Source organism: Palaemon carinicauda, chromosome 20, assembly GCF_036898095.1.
Source record: "Palaemon carinicauda isolate YSFRI2023 chromosome 20, ASM3689809v2, whole genome shotgun sequence".
NCBI lineage: Eukaryota > Metazoa > Arthropoda > Malacostraca > Decapoda > Palaemonidae > Palaemon > Palaemon carinicauda.
In genome coordinates this window covers 91,513,972-91,530,900 of record NC_090744.1, presented here as the reverse complement: position 1 = coordinate 91,530,900, position 16,929 = coordinate 91,513,972, and the positions used below count along the sequence as shown (strand labels likewise).

General features: G+C 41.2%; 1 long non-coding RNA gene across 3 annotated transcripts in view; it reads right to left on the bottom strand.

Annotated features, from left to right (window-relative positions):
* The window catches only part of LOC137614312 (uncharacterized), a 190,843-nt gene that overhangs the window by 27,414 nt on the left and 146,500 nt on the right, over window positions 1-16,929 (bottom strand). The window contains exon 5 of one of the 3 annotated variants that reach the window (XR_011039064.1): window positions 2,399-3,737. The exons of the other annotated variants lie outside the window; for them this stretch is intronic. This is a non-coding gene — a long non-coding RNA (uncharacterized lncRNA). Of the gene's footprint in view, window positions 1-2,398; window positions 3,738-16,929 lie in introns of those variants that run through there. 3 annotated transcript variants of the gene reach the window in all.

Genomic DNA, 16,929 nt, shown 5'->3' with positions numbered 1-16,929 from the left:
GAGCAACCTGGCTTCTAAGTCATTCATGTTCTTTTTTATACCAAAAAAATATTCATAAAAAAAATATATCCAGTAATTTCCATGGAGGGGTAGATATCCTACATGGAAGCACTTTATTTCTACCTATATCTAAACTGTCTAATAATGTTCTTACACGGAAACTATAAGGTTGGTGCAGCTCAAAATATCTATAATGCCTTACACGGTTTGCCGTCTGACAAGCTAAAGACCAATGATTGAATGTAGAGTAGTATTATAAAACCAATGCAAGATACAATTAGCATAGATAAATTTTTTTTTAGTAATTTTCATTTTTCTCAACAGTAGATAAGATATTCCTTTAAGTATGACTTAGAAGTTAGAACAGCTAACCGTCAACTGAACCTTGCGGAACAAGTCCGATGGGCAGTGAAAGTAAACAAAATTATAAGCTTGTGGTTAGGATAAAATACAAATATCCTTTAATAAGATATTCATCTTCACGAGTGCAGAAGTCATAATAACCAGAGTAATGAAGATATCACATGCTAGGGTAGGTATGATCATGAGTAAAAATGTTCATACATTACACTTACCCACTTCCTCAAATGGGAGGAGGAAGAAATACTTAAATACAAACATCGTCAATAAAGAAAAGTTACTCTGGTCCAGCATGTAATGGAAAGACTGCATCACCATAGTGGAAAAACGAAGTGTGTCGCAACCACAGTCTTAGACGAGATGCTTCTCGTCTTGTGATGGCGCTAGAATTGTGGCTAATTAATTAGTAATCATCACAGGCCCATGAATAAGATTACACAGATTTATGGGTAAACTAACATTTATTGGGCAGAGAAAGTTGACTCTCAAACACCACACTACCATCTTCATGAATATAGTCAGTTTTATTTTAGCAAGGCAGATGTGCACAGACTCGTAGGGCTGCCTTCTGCCTTTTTAGCTCTGAAAAGTTTCCTAATAGCTGATTGGTGGGACGTATTTTTGTCTGAATACAATCATTGTTTCAAGATGATTACCAAGTAATATAAATCAAAACTTATTTACTAACCTAAATTACTCCCTCAGATATACGTTTTGTCAAATGATGTTAATGAATAAATATAAAGTATTGTGTTGTCAAGTCTAAATTTAACAACACCCACTGAAGTCGATAACAGGAGCTTGTTGATTTTCGAATGGAGTTTTACATGAAGCAATGAAAGGCCAGATTGTACAAGAGGTGATTTAAGCCTGCTTAGTATGTATAAAAGACAGTTGAATAGAAATAGAGGTTCACTACTAGACCATGATTGGCCGTTGTTTAACACTAAGAATGTGAGAATGAATGTTAAGACAAATGAAAAATGACAGTCTTGTTTGAAGAACTTGAGTGATGGGATAAGGGATATCAACTGATCTGAAATATATTATGCATGTGAGGTAGAAGATGAATATCGCGTTGAATTTAAAACAGAGGATCAGATAGACCAGAATTAAAGGCCAAAATAGCTGGTACACTTGCTAGGACAACAACATGGTTAGTATTATAATTAGTCCAGTATGTGAGTATTGTAATTTTATTGCAAAAGTTACTAGTTTACTTCAGCTTATACCGAAACAGCAAGTTACACCAAATCAACTTTTGACAAGCTTTTAAGCAATTCACTTAACAGGACAAACTAGAGATTTTTATTTTCATTACATTTAGTTTTTCCAGTTGTACTTTATGGTATATCCACAAATGAATTCTAGTAGTATTTCTAACTCCACAATAAAAATTATCAAGTTTCAGAAAGGAAACTATTTGATTTATGAAAGATTTCTGTATCGAAAGAACAACCACCAAAAGTAAACCTGCAGGGAGTGAAAATGCAGTTCAACTAGACAACTTTTAGACAAGAATACAACCATGCTTCAGACCCTTGATGGAAAAATGAAAGAATTACCTTGAGGAAAATTAAATGAATGAAGAAACCTCTAATTTTACTTGGCTTTGAGAATCATAACAAGTATAGAACAAGAGCTTGACATCAAACAATGACAAATATCCCTCAAAAGATAAATAAAGAGGCCAAAATATAATTCAAAGAATTCAGTAAAAGTGAAGGATACCTTAAAGGTCACTTAAGATTACATGAACCAAATGACAAAGCTAACTTCTTCACCAAGCTAGGACCAGGGAAGACTAGACAATGGCTGCTGAGGACTCCCAAAAACCCTCTACTTCTTCCTCACAAGAACGGTGAGGTTGTAAACACTAAAAATTACAAAACTCGAGCAGGTTTTGAGGATCTATCCAAAATTTCGCAAGGCAGGTTAGTTTACAACAGGCTACGACAACTGAACCTTATCACTCTACAAATTAATGCTTAGGGGAATTTAAAACTTGCCATAAAAATTCAGATTGTTTTATTATGCAATATAATCAATCTAAACATGATTATCATATTAGTAAGAGAAACTATAATCTGCCAATCATTAGTTTGGATGGGCAATGGTACATTCATACAGTAGTACTAAAATTGTTACATAAAATCTTCAAGGGAAATCTTTGCTTGTATATATATTCTGATGGAAGATAAAATTCAATTAACCTATGAAACAACCTTTAGATTCTGAAAGTCAAATTGTCACAATGAAAACATTTTGAAAAAATGCAGATACTTTTTCCATTTTTCCTTGGCACGGAGAAGAGGTATTGGATTAATATGCAGCTATGTACCTGACGCTAATGGCTGCTTTCATTGCAAGATACTTGCAGCCTTTATGTTCCTTTCACCTGATCAAGGGACATGCATTTTAAGACCTAAAGGATGACCTTGAAGATATTAAAACAATGAAAAACTATGGTGAAATCATATATTGGGATATGTCAGAGAAGAGAAAAGTGGTAGAAAATATACATTGGGATATGTCGGAGAAGAGAAAAGTGGTAGAAAATATACATTGGGATATGTCGGAGAAGAGAAAAGTGGTAGAAAATATACATTGGGATATGTCGGAGAAGAGAAAAGTGGTAGAAAATATACATTGGGATATGTCGGAGAAGAGAAACGTGGTAGCACTTATTTCCACCTGAATTGTGTGATGTTTGACATAAAACAGAAAAGGGTATAACAAGGACTAATAACAAGCTTGAGGGGAAGACACTGTATTATGCAAGCGGTTTAACCCCACTCGTCCAAACATATGGTGCTTTCTTTGTCCCCATACATTTCTACTTTATTTCTCTACTGTATATACGATAATTGTATAGTCATTAGAGCCAGCCGTTTCACTAGCAATAGCCTAGCTATTATAATTGTAATTATTACAAAAAAAGTTGTACCAAGAAAAAGAAAATAGCAATTTTGCCTTTTTCATGGTTTCATTTTTTTAGTATCTATTTTACCTGACAACTATACCTCAAACTAATGGATTTGAAAATTATATCCTGAAGATAATTTTTAATGTCTTCTAGCAGCAGGGTTGATAGGTTATTTGTCAATTCCTCCTTATTTCCATCAGTGGTTTTACAAGTATGTAATTTTTGTCATGTTTACTTAAAAATTGAATACATAAGAAGCAATTAAAAAATCTAATCAGTCCAAGCAGATACAATATTGGCATATTGAAATTACTTAGAAAATGATTAATCTATTTGTTTACAATTGTAGCCTAGTTAATTTACTAACATATATAAAGCTAAAGTAAATAAGTCTGAGAATATTATGCCATTTTCACCAGATTGAAATAAAAAGATGTGATCCTGTCATATTCTGAAATATAAAACACTACCAGTTAAAGGAGTTCTGGATGAAGATTCTCACCTTGTACAATATATTAAATTACAACTCCAGTCCTAGGGGGACTGAAAGCTCAACTGAAAACATGAGAAGAACAACGCTACAATGGACAATATCTGCACTACATCCCATACCTTTACATAACACTTATAAACACTTCCAATTATAATTTTATAAAAATTTTGGTTCAATTTAATTATATTTCTAATAATCTTTTTAATTATACAAGTTCATAAAATCTTCCAAAAATCTTCCAACATAACATTTTACAAAAAAATATTTTGCTCCCATTCATATAAGTTTCCAACCTTTTAATTTATATTTACAAAATATTTATGCTCATAACAAACAATACTTTATTAAATTTACAGAATGTTTATGAACAAACATTATTTTACATGAAGCTCAATGAATCTCACATGGTCTGCCTTACCAGATAAAATTGGCAATTTAGAAATACCCGTAATTACTTAAAAATTACTAATAATTTTAGTTATAAATCTCAATTAAAATGCATGGACTGGGGCTACATGAGAAGTGGTCATTCAGAACCCAAGCAGACCTGGGGTACAAACCTGATTATACCAGAAAATAAAAGTAAAGAGAGTTTGGACAGAAGGACTGAAGAAATGAAGCAGAAACAGAAGTAGTACGTAAAGTACAGCAAGTCCAATAAAGTTTGGGTGTGTTGATTGACCATAGCTTGATAAATCTATACATACAAAACTAGACTGTCCCAAACCTAACCTTTGGTTGCGTATATAATAAAACTGTTCGTCTCAATTTATGGATGTCACATCAAACTACAAACTTCAACCGAGGGATAACAATGTACAGTAGACAGCTGGGATTAGCGAAAACATACGTCCAAACATCACTAAACTTTTAAATGCAGCAGCTGACAAAGGGACTATCATCAAATCTTTGGTAGTAAATATGAAAAATAGTATGCTCAACGCAATTACAGGGATGTTCCAACAAACAACCTTAACAGGAGGATAAAATTGTACAGTATATGGTCGGGATTAATAACAAACTAGAAATATAACTATATGCAAAAACCCAAAGTTCAGGTGTGCTGATTAACCATGGCTTAAAATGAACATATTAACAAGACAGTCAAAAACTTGACCATTAGGGTTGTGGTGGCCTGGTGGTAGCATCCTTGCCTGGTGATTGCCAGACTGGGATTCGAGCCCCTTGAAGCTCTGTTCCTTGGGCTCTGGAACCTAACCATCCTTTGTGAGCTAAGGTTGGGAGGTTTGGGGGGCCTACAGGTCTCTCCGCAGAATCATCAGCAGCCATTGCCTGGCACTCCTTGGTCCTAGCTTGGGTGGAGAGGAGCTATGGTGGCCACGTATATATGGTCAGTCTCTAGGGCATTGTACCGTCAAAAGAGCTCAATGGAAGCTCATAACACTGAAAATGTGTCGTACCACTCTTCAAGGTGGAAATTCAAAGAAAGTAAAGCAGAAACACGCAGCATTTGCTCACTATGCATGAAGAGGGATTGCAAGAGCACAGGATTTTATTGGTTTAACCTATATACGAAAAGGACCTGTGGGAGAGCTCCCTGAGAACAAAGGGTTCTTAGGATTGTTGGAGAACGTGGTAAAAACACCCTCAATCCTACCACCTCCAATACATGTGGATTAGAGAAACATTAAACTGACTATCTCTTAAGAGGTATATTTTTACCAACTGTGTAATGTCCTTGGAAGCCATTCTCACGGCATGCAACAACCCTGACACAATAATTGTGATGGATGACGCCCCTATCCACAAATAATGAAGAATGCTTTCCAAATCTAAAGATTAAAAAACTACCTCCCCACTTTCCATTTTTGAATCCTATTGAAAATGTATTCTCTATCCTGAAAGATTGAATCATGAACCATCTAATATATGTAGCTAATATATGCAATGTTAGGGTGGCTCAAAGAGAAGGACTGACATTGAAGAAATTCCAGGAAAGGTTGTCAATTGAAAAATTAAATGCATCATTTAACATCATAACACCAGAACTCTGCGATTCTAATTACAATCATTCCAATACTTAACTCTGCAAATGAGTAACCCAAGAGGATATTTTAGAGTAGAAAGTTTTTTCATTATGTATGTATAAGCAATGTAAAATCCTTCAATTAAATCAGATAATGTGAAGGACTATATCTTGATTCGATTAACTTTAAGTAAACATATTTTGTTTGACTGCATTTGCTAAACATACGATTATTTACACCCTTTATATTCATAGACAAAAATTTCTATGTAAACTACAACGATAAGACATTATTATCATTATTACTTGCCAAGCTACAACCTTAGTTGGAAAAGGAGAATGCTATAAGCCCAGGGGATTTAACAGGGAAAATAGCCCAGTGAGGAAAGGAAAGGGAAAATAAAATATTTTAAGAACAGTAATAACAATGAAATTAATATTTCCTATATAAACTATCAAAACTTTAACTTCCAAAACTGTATATTAGTATTTTTTAAACCTTTAATAAATTGCTTAAAATAAATTCAAACAAGGTCAAAGGTTTTTCAACATTGTCATTTAGTTTTAGAGATAATGTCAAACTAAACTGAATATTGTCAAAGATATTGCTAACCGTCGAGGAGTTTTGCGTTTTCAGCTATAAAAATCGTCAAAATATGATCTTTTGTCATTTACTTTTGCATAAAATCTCAAAGCAAATGCACTTCAGACAAAGTGGTTGTCCTTTGCCAAACAATTTTGCTTCATTATTCAAACTGAAGTGCAAAAAGGTATATTACTGTAATGTATGTAAAGTAATATTACTACAGTCGGCTCAACTGTACTGTACTGCAAGTGTTCGGTGTTTTCGCCAAGACTGCTTGACACACAGCCTATGCGTTTTCTTGAAGCATAACATAACTCCGCAGTATGCTATATCTACAGTACAGTAACCTGGTAATTGTATTAATTCCATCTTCTACTTTAATGGGCCAGAAAAATATAAGATTACACAAGTACTATCAGTAACATTACAGTACATAATCATTGCATAAATGCCTACAGCCACAATAACCGAACCAAAAAAAAAAAAAAATAAACAGATGCTTTGCTTGTCAGCGTTTTAATCATCTTATGATATTTTTTCTACTTGCATGGTAGTTTGCAAGGATTGACTCAATATATGTGCTCAGTATAATCATCTACTGTAGCTGTGTTTTCAAGTAAAATAAAAATTTTATCTTTCAGAGTAAAAAAAATTTCTTTTAGGATTGTTTATACTATACACATTTTGCCAAGATGGCGGTAGATGGTATGTTTACATAATTTCATTGACGAAGTTCTAAACATCGCTGAAACTCACAAATTGCTTTTTGGGCTCAAGCCATGTCATCTTGATGGAAGGTTCCTTCAGTAGCTTCCTAGGGTATATTTAACTACAGTGGATATTCCCAGAGAATTAAACTAAAGATTATCACAGAATTCTAACTTCTGGTGCGAGTACCCTAAGGGTTTCCCTCTAGGATATCGTATATCAACAGGGGACGCATGTATTAACACGCCACATAGCTATCTGCTCCCCATATAGAGTTAACACTTCGATATGGAAAGGTGGCTGAGTAACTGAGGAGCCGTTCCAAAGTTACTCTCATCCGTGGCTACTTTGGTACTCGAGACGTAAACAAACGGGCGCCATTGCTAAATGACGTCACGTCCGTCCCCATCCTTTCGCCTGTAGCTTCTACGCTAAGTCGGATTTTTCCCAAGTGCCTCTTTTATCTGCTTAAATCGCCGTAATGTTGCAGCCTTCAGCCTCGCCTTCTTCTGGAAAGTTGAGTACCAGGTCCTAGTATTGTTTGAATAAGCTCTGGCCGTAAAGTAACTTCTATTTTTCCTAAAATATTGTGTTTTGTGGCGGACCTGTGCCGATACTGGACGCGCCATGACGGCGTCGCTGTTCACGTTGCATGCCTTATTTAGTTAGCCAGAACAGCCTTCTCCGGTCCTTTAACTAATTAATATTATTAGTTATTTAATCTTCATAGCTAGGAAATCATTATATCGTGTTTTAGCGCTCGTTAGACTACGGTCTCTGTTCGACCCCATACTAGATCGCTAGCTTAGCCCCTAGGCTTGACAGCCTAATGCTCATTTTCATGCATGATATATATCAGTGTTCCTAAGTTAAGTTATGAAGATTTTGGCATTATTAAACATACTAGTTACTGTGATGTAAGTGTTTTCGCCTTCGGGGACCATTCAGGGGACTGAGTTGGTTTATGTACCAACCCCCTCCTAACCTAATGTAGGAACCCTTGTATGCTCCATATTCCCCTTGCCTACAGGTAATTCCCTCTGGGTAGCCTTGCTTTTCCCTTATCTATAGGGAGAATCTTGTCTTCACCCAGAGTATTTATCGCTTCTCAGCCTACCCTAAGGGAATGAACCGGCCTTAGGGTCGCGCCTGAGACATTAGGAAGGGCTCTGCCCTTCCCCAGTTGTACTTGGTTGGGTTACTCCTTCCTCCCTGCAACTAGCGATGTGTCTTTCAGACTTTCGTACCCTAGGAGTTGGTCCTCCTAATCTAAGTTAAGCTCTGGGGGCAGACACTGTCTTATAGTTTAGGACAGTACATTAGTACTGTACCTGATCTGGGCTACCTATCCTAGGTTAGGGATCGTTCTCCCTTGCCTTGGTGGCCGCTTTCATACAGTGTCTACCCATTTAAGAAAGACCCCTACTTCTCCTTCCCCGCTCTATCCCTTTGGTGTAGGCCTGCCTACACACCCCTGTCCTCTGTCCTACAACTCCTCCCTTGGGTGGAGTGGTAGGGTTATCCTTGTTTTCCTGCTGAGCTGGCCGCTCTGGTACACATACCCTTCATAGTGTTCTATAAGAGTGGTTGTCGGCGGAGGTCCTGCCGGCAGAGGATTCCCCCTCTTTGAGTGCTCTCTATCCCTCCCTTGGGTTACCTCAGGCTCCCGGCCGTCTGCCGGCCCACTGCTGCCGGATGTTAGGAGTACATACTCCTATCATGAGTGCACTCTCTCCGGAGGGATGCCGGAGGGGTATAGGACATTACCCCTCCCCATACCTCCTTACCTTTTTCTCTCTCTATCATGGTGCCGGTCCCTTGCCGTCTCTACTGCCGGCGATAACCGCCACTACCTCAAGTGACCTCTATTCATAAGATACCTCCCCTCTAAGACGTCAGCCTACCGAGTGCCGGAAGCTTCCGCCTTCCGGCGGTATCCGCCCTTATATTTACCTAGCGACAGCCGGCAGACTGTCGGAGTCTGCTGCCCACATGCCGGCAATATAGGTATCGACCCTTTATTTATTTATATATATATATATATATATATATATATATATATATATATATATATATATATATATATATATATATATATATATATATATATATATATATATATATATATATATATATATATATATATATATATATATATATATATATATATATGTATATGTATATGTATATGTATATGTATATGTATATATATATATATATATATATGTATATATATATATATATATATATATATATATATATATATATATATATATATATATATATATATATATATATATATATATATATATCATGAATTGAACTAAGGTTCACCATGCCGTCAGCCTCCGGCTGCCGGAGCCCACCGCCTCTGCCGGCGATCTGCCGGCGGTCGCCAATGTGGTATTGTCCATCTCGGTTGCTCAGTGTGTCTTCCTTGATGTTTTCCACCCAGCAGGACCGGCCTTCGGCGTGTCGTCGGTCTGCCGGCGCCCCCCATGAGACGCTAATGGACATGTACCCCTTCCCTGGCTGCCGGCAACATGCCGGCAGTCAATATGATGCAGCCAGATAGCCTGGCCACCTCCATATAGGTATTGTTATACCAACTAATATAGTGGCTATGCTGTTTGATTGCACATTACAACATTTCCAGCATATTCTGTGCATTTCAGTGCAGTCGATTGCTGGAACCTACATTTTACTAAGGGGTTTATCCTATTTTCCTCTCTCCCCCAAGGCTCTGAGTGGTCTCAGATCCTTGTACACTCTACGGACAATTCCTTTTTAAGAAGCCTAGCTTGGCTCATCCATACGGATTTCCCTCATTTGAGACCCTCGGGTCAAAAGGAATTGTCTACGGATAAGGTTACGGTAACCGGCTGGGCGGGAATCACAATGTGTCTATCTACTTCCTTTCCTGCTCATCAATCTTGAACATTAATATGCTATTATAGATCAAGTTATTCTTAAGTCTAGAGTAATGTAAGTCATTCTTATGCCTTCCATGTACTCATGATCTCTTTCTTTTACAGGAGGAGTATATGAAGTGTGAAAGCAACTTCTGTGGAGTTAAGCGCCCGGACTTCTACGGGCACAAGGCGTGCCGGACCCACGCCCCCTGCGCCGCCAAGAAAGGCGACCTTAAATTCTGGGACCCGCAGAACTGTTCAGTCTGCAAGAGTCTTCTTGACGAGGTGTTCAACGATCCTCCTACCACGGAAGTAAGGGACATCGCTAGAGAGAAGCTACGCAAATGGGTGCGTGGCTTCCAAAAGAACGTCACTGGATCGTATCTTCTCAATGAAGACTTGAGGGCTTTGCTTTTTCCGAAAGCATCCAAGGACTCGGTGGTCCCTCGAGAACAAATTTCCACCGTCCAAATAGTGGTTGAACCAGACCGTCATGGCACAGTCCTTGCGTGAGTGCCATCTTGATTCCGACAACGTGGAACGTATGTCGGAGGTGTCTGAAGAGACTGAGAAGAACCTCATGGGCGAGGAGCTCGACTATGAGGAAGATCAGGTGGAATACCCTGACTCGGAGAATGAGGTCGCTCCAGCTCCCCCAGCAACTCCAGCGCCGTCCGAGGAACCTGTTCCTTCGACTTCTGCCACCCCGGACCCTCTTCCATCGGCCACTCAAGAGGTCTTCAGAATGCTTGAAGCCCTCATGGACAAGAAGCTGCGAGAGACCCAGGAACAATTCCGGACGACTCTTGTTGGCTTCAAACAACCGAATTAGATTTCGGTTAAGGACCTCCCCACCTGCTCGGAAGCTAACCCTTGGAGATAAGCCGAGCATATGCCAATCACTCCTGGCAAAATATACATTAGTGAAAGGGTTGGCTCTATTCTTCTAGAAGAAGTGGAGTTCTTCCCGAACTTCGAGGCTTATCCGGACTGTTACGTCCGGCTCAGGTCCGAACCAGCCTAAAAAAAAAAAGAGACCGAACCAAAGGAAGTGATAGTGTTCGATCTCGCGAAGGCCCAAGCTATGCTAGCTCAGGCAGTGAAGAGTCGGGGTTTCATAAACTCCAAGATGCCAGCGCTGAGCAAGAAGCATCCAACCTTTGTTGCTCCAGCAACTGCGACCTTCCCCTTCATTGAAAACGCCTTCCAAGGAGGAAGAAGGGAAGCCTTTCCCTGCACTGGAGGAGTGCAGACCCTTCTCCCTTACTCTTCCCCCCGATGATAGGTACCGGAAAGACGTCCAGCTGACTTTCATGGTAGGAAAGCTAGAACCTGATGTAGCTGGTCGTTAATTCAACGAGGACCTCCCACGACTTCGTAGGGAACAGGATACTAAGGAGAGACTCGCCGCTTCGCTGTCACATCAGGTACAGCTAGAACTCATGGCCGGAGACACTAGAGTCCCGGACTTTTACATGGTCCTTGCTAAGTCACACCTGGCGACTGTGACCAAGGATCTGTACAGTTTCGCTAGGGCTCGCAGAGCCTGTAGGGAATTCGTATTCGCCAGTGCAACAGTGAAACACGAACCTCGGAGACTCTGATTTCCTCCAATATCTGGGGCAAACATCTCTTCCCATCTACCTTGGTGAAAGAGATAGTGGACAAAGCTGTCACGGAGAACAGGAACCTTCTCCACAAGTGGGGCATGTCCCGAAAGAGGAAGTCCTCTCAGGACGATGGCCCTCAGCCTAAGAGGAAATCCTCAAAACCCAGACCCCAGCAACGTCAACCAAGACGACAGTTTCTGGGTCCCGCTACTCCCCTATTGGCTACGCAGCCACAACAGATCTTTCAATTGGTCCCCCAGCCGGTGGTGTCGCAGTCAACGGTCTTCACCCCAAAGGTAGGGGCTCAGGCAGAGGCTCTGGCAGAGATTCTTCTCGCCGTCCCTCCAGAGGCAGAGGAGGAAGGGGAGCTAGCGGCCGAGGTGGCAAACCCTCGGGACACCAGAAGCAATGAAGTGCTTCCGGTGGGAGGAAGACTCCGCCAATTCCAGGATCGTTGGACCTTCGATCCTTGGGTACACAGCATCGTCAAGAAAGGACTGAAGAGCTGAACTCAACCACCCACATCCTTCCAGCAATTCTTCCAACAGTCAACCCCCCTCCTGGAAGAATATGTCCTGGAACTCTTGAACAAGAAGGTGATCAGGAGGGTAAAGTCAACCAGGTTCCACGGGAGACTTTTGTGTTCCCAAAAAGACTCAGACAAACTCAAGAGTCATTCTAGACTTGTCCCCTCTCAACAAGTTCATTGCGAACAACAAATTCAAGATGCTGACTCTGCAACAAATAAAGACCCTTCTGCCTCACAGGGGCTATACGGTCTCCATAGACCTGGCGGATGCCTACTGGCACATTCCAATGAATCACTACGCTTCCTCCTACCTAGGATTTCGACTCCAATGGAAAAGTTACGCCTTCAGGGCCATGCCCTTCAGGCTCAACGTGGCTCCACGGATCTTCACCAAGCTGGCAGACGCAATCGTCCAACAGCTACGTCTTCAAGGCGTCCAAGTGATGGCCTACCTAGACGACTGGCTAGTCTGGTCGACATCGCCCGAAGATTGTCTGAGAGCCTGCAACAAAGTCACCCAGTTCCTAGAGCATCTGGGCTTCAAGATAAATGCAAAAAAATCTCGCCTCTCTCCAGCTCAGAAGTTCCAATGGTTGGGAATCCATTGGGACCTTCAGTCACACCGCCTTTCCATTCCACAGAAGAAAAGGAAGGAAATAGCAGGGTCTGTCAGAAGGCTTTTAAAATCCAAACGGATCTCAAGACGGCAACAGGAACAAGTTCTCGGCTCTCTACAGTTCGCCTCTGTGACAAATCCAGTGCTTCGCGCACAGCTAAAGGATGCCGCGGGAGTCTGGAGATGATTCGCATCCATCGCTCGAAGAGACCTCAAGAGACAGCTTCCAAACAGACTTCGCTTACTTTTAAAGCTGTGGTCAGAAGCAAAGGCCCTGAAAAGGTCCATCCCTCTTCAAAACCCGCCTCCATCGATCAACATCCACACGGACGCTTCACTGGAGGGTTGGGGAGGTCACTCCCACCAACAGCAGGTTCAAGGAACATGGTCTCCCCTATTCAAGATGTTTCACATCAACATCTTGGAGGCCATGGCGGTTCTTTCACCCTGAAAAAACTCTCCCCGCCTCCCTCGATCCACATCCGTCTGACTCTGGACAACTAGATGGTAGTCAGACAGTTTACTTACAAGGATTCCGCAACGTGACGGCGGACGCTCTATCGAGGACAAGCCCAATAGAGTCGGAATGGTTTCTAGATGCAAGATCATTCTCCTTCATCTCTCACCAAGTCCCGGAACTTCAGATCGATCTCTTCGCGACGAGCGACAACAATCAACTTCCTCGATATGTGGCCCCGTATGAGGACCCCAAGGCAGAAGCGGTGGACGCCATGTCCCTGGATTGGAACAGATGGTCCAAGATATACCTGTTCCCTCCTCCCAACCTTCTGCTGAAAGTCCTATCCAAACTGAGAACCTTCAAAGGGACAGCGGCCCTAGTGGCTCCCAAGTGGCCCCGGAGCAATTGGTATCCCCTGGTCCTGGAGCTGCAACCCACGCTGATCCCCCTACTGGGCCCAGTTCTCTCTCAACAAGTACAGAAGTCGACTGTCTTCGCTAAATCACTGAAAGTCAGGGACCTTCATCTCATGATTTTCTCTCCTAAGCCGCAAAGAAAAGGTTTGGGATCTGGAAGAAAACCTTAGACTTCCTCGAGGAGTACAAGACAGAGTCTACCAGAAGGCAGTACGAATCTTCCTGGAAAAAGTGGTTTTCCTTCGTCAAGGCAAAAAATCCTACGGAAATCACCATTGATTTTTGCATGTCCTTCTTCATTCACCTTCATGGACAAGGGTTAGCGGCCAACACTATTTCCACTTGTAAATCGGCCTTGACTAGACCACTCCTATACGCCATCCAGATTGATCTGTCCAGTGATATCTTCAATAAACTGCCAAAGGCATGCACTAGACTACGCCCAGCACCTCCACCAAAACCTATCTCCTGGTCCCTGGACAAGGTGCTCCATTTTGCTTCTAGCCTGGACAACGATTCGTGCCCTCTGAAAGACCTGACTCAAAAAATTATCTTCCTTTCTGCTCTCGCCTCGGGAGCCCGAGTCAGTGAAATAGTGGCACTATCAAGAGAAGAGGGTCATATCCTGTTCGCCGAGACAGGAGATCTTACCCTCTTCCCCGATCCGACGTTTCTCGCTAAGAATGAACTACCCACCAAAAGATGGGGCCCTTAGAGAATCTGCCCCCTGAAGGAAGATGTCTCTCTATGCCCAGTAGAGAGTATTAAGGTCTATCTTCGAAGAACTTCAGACTTCGGTGGAGGACAACTCTTCAAAGGAGAAACATCGGGTAGCGACCTGTCACTGAAACAACTAAGAGCGAAAATCACCTACTTCATTCGCAGAGCGGATCCTGACAGTACACCCGCAGGTCACGATCCTAGAAAAGTCGCTTCTTCTCTGAATTTCTTCCGGAGTATGGATTTCGAAAGCCTCAAGAGCTTTACAGGCTGGAAATCATCACGCGTTTTCTTCAAGCACTATGCAAAACAAGTGCACGAAGTGAAACATTTCGTGGTAGCTGCAGGTAGTGTTATGAAACCTGCTGCTTAAATCTACATGGAACAGCGAGTTACTTGGGACTCTTAACTCTACAGGTGCCTGTGTTGACCCTATCGTGATACATAGTGATTTAATGGACACTTAATGTTTCTAATAGACTGTTCTTTACCAAGGTGAAATGTCATAGAATTTACACGAGTGCCACATGCCCTGGGGCATGGAGTGTTTTTCTTTATTACTGTAAATAAATTCTATAATCATTATTGTAATTACTTCCATAATGATCTGCAATCTTAAAAATAAAATGTATTTTATTTCCATGTGCGTCTCCTTTCACTCCTATTCCTTATTAAGAAATATACTATTGTTATAGTTTCATTTACCTCTTTAATGATGATCTAAAAGAATAATATAAGTAATTATGTTATATACTCACTTATGCCTTGATAATATTCCTACTCGAATATCAACCTTTGTCCTGTCTCCGAGACCAGCATGATCTCTCCACCAGCTGAGTAGTAATTATGTTATATACTTACTTATGCTTGATAATATTCCTACTCGAATATTAACCTTTGTCTTGTCTCCGAGACCAGCATGATCTCTCCACCGGGTGAGTAGTTCTTAAATGATTGCTTCGCGATGTTCCTATTGTCCACCAGGACTTCCCTGCCAGGGGCCAGGAAGCCAGTTCATCATAGAATCTCTGGTAAGGACATGTACTATAATACTGTTCGAAGCCCTTGGCACTTGGATTAAAGGGGAAAAAATCCACGATACATTAATTCTCTGGTACACTTCCATCAGGACGACATGGCTTGAGCCCAAAAAACGGATTTTGAGCGAAGCGAAAAATCTATTTTTGGGTGTGATAGCCATGTCGTCCTGATGGACCCTCCCGTCTATTCTAGTTCAGCCTTTCAGGCCCCTCCCTGACCTACTGTATCGGAGATTGGTAGAAGCTGAACTCAGGATGAGGACGGACGTGACGTCATTTAGCAATGGCGCCCGTTTGTTTACGTCTCGAGTACCAAAAGTAGCCACGGATGAGAGTAACTTTGGAACGGCTCCTCAGTTACTCAGCCACCTTTCCATATCGAAGTGTTAACTCTATATGGGGTGCAGATAGCTATGTGGCGTGTTAATACATGCGTCCCCTGTTGATATACGATATCCTAGAGGGAAACCCTTAGGGTACTCGCACCAGAAGTTAGAATTCTGTGATAACCTTTAGTCTAATTCTCTGGGAATATCCACTGTAGTTAAATATACCCTAGGAAGCTACTGAAGGAACCTTCCATCAAGACGACATGGCTATCTCACCCAAAAATAGATTTTTCGCTTCGTTCAAAATCCTTTTTCTGGGTCGACCTGTGTTCGCCGGTGAAAAGGTCCTTCTTGTCACTTTTCTGATATAAATATATTCCAAATATACCAGAGAAAGTTAAAGTATTGGTATGCAGAGGTTACTACCCTCGCGCGAGCACCCTAAGGGCGTCTTGTATAAAGAAAGGGCGTGTGAAAGCCACTATTCACAGGTCGTCTTCCATTTAGAATATTCCTTCGTCAATATACACAAGAGAGGTGTGCCGTAATAGCGGTCTCCACCGCAACAGCCTGGACCACCCCACCAACGCCTGACACCAGCGCCATCTAACATCCTTCCTTTTGGACTCGTGAAGCGTTGTGCCCCTTGCTTTGTGCCCATTCTTTTCGTGCTTTTTTGGACCTTTTTTGAGATGGCTGAGACTCTACTTACCCCTGCACCAATGTTAAGTACCCTAAATTCTGTTTTTCGATTCAGTGTTAAGAATTTTTGTCTTAAACCCGCGTTTTAGCATGTTTGCTGGCGCAAGGCTTTGGCCATGTGCAGCCATCTAGCGCGTACACAGCATGTGTTTGTTTATCTACCTAGTTAGGTATTTTTCGGGCCAATAGTAGTTTCATTGCATTCTCACGTTTAAAGGTTCATTTTGTATAGTTTACAGTTTTCATTCCTGGACCTTTATGTTAGATTTACCATATTTGGTTCGTTTTTGCATTGTAAACATGAGTCGCTTCCAAGCCTCGTATTTTTATTTTAGTATAGCCTCCTTAAGCGAAGAAAAGAGCCCCTTGGCCGGTAGGTGTCTCACATTTCACGTATTTTGCTTCACTGACGCTGGAAAGGAATTATCTCTTTCTGTCCTGGCCTTTTAGTCCTCTCTTCTTTGCTTATTTCATTTTTATTATGACTTTTGTAATTGTATATTTATTGCTAGAGAGTAACGACTGTTATTCACAT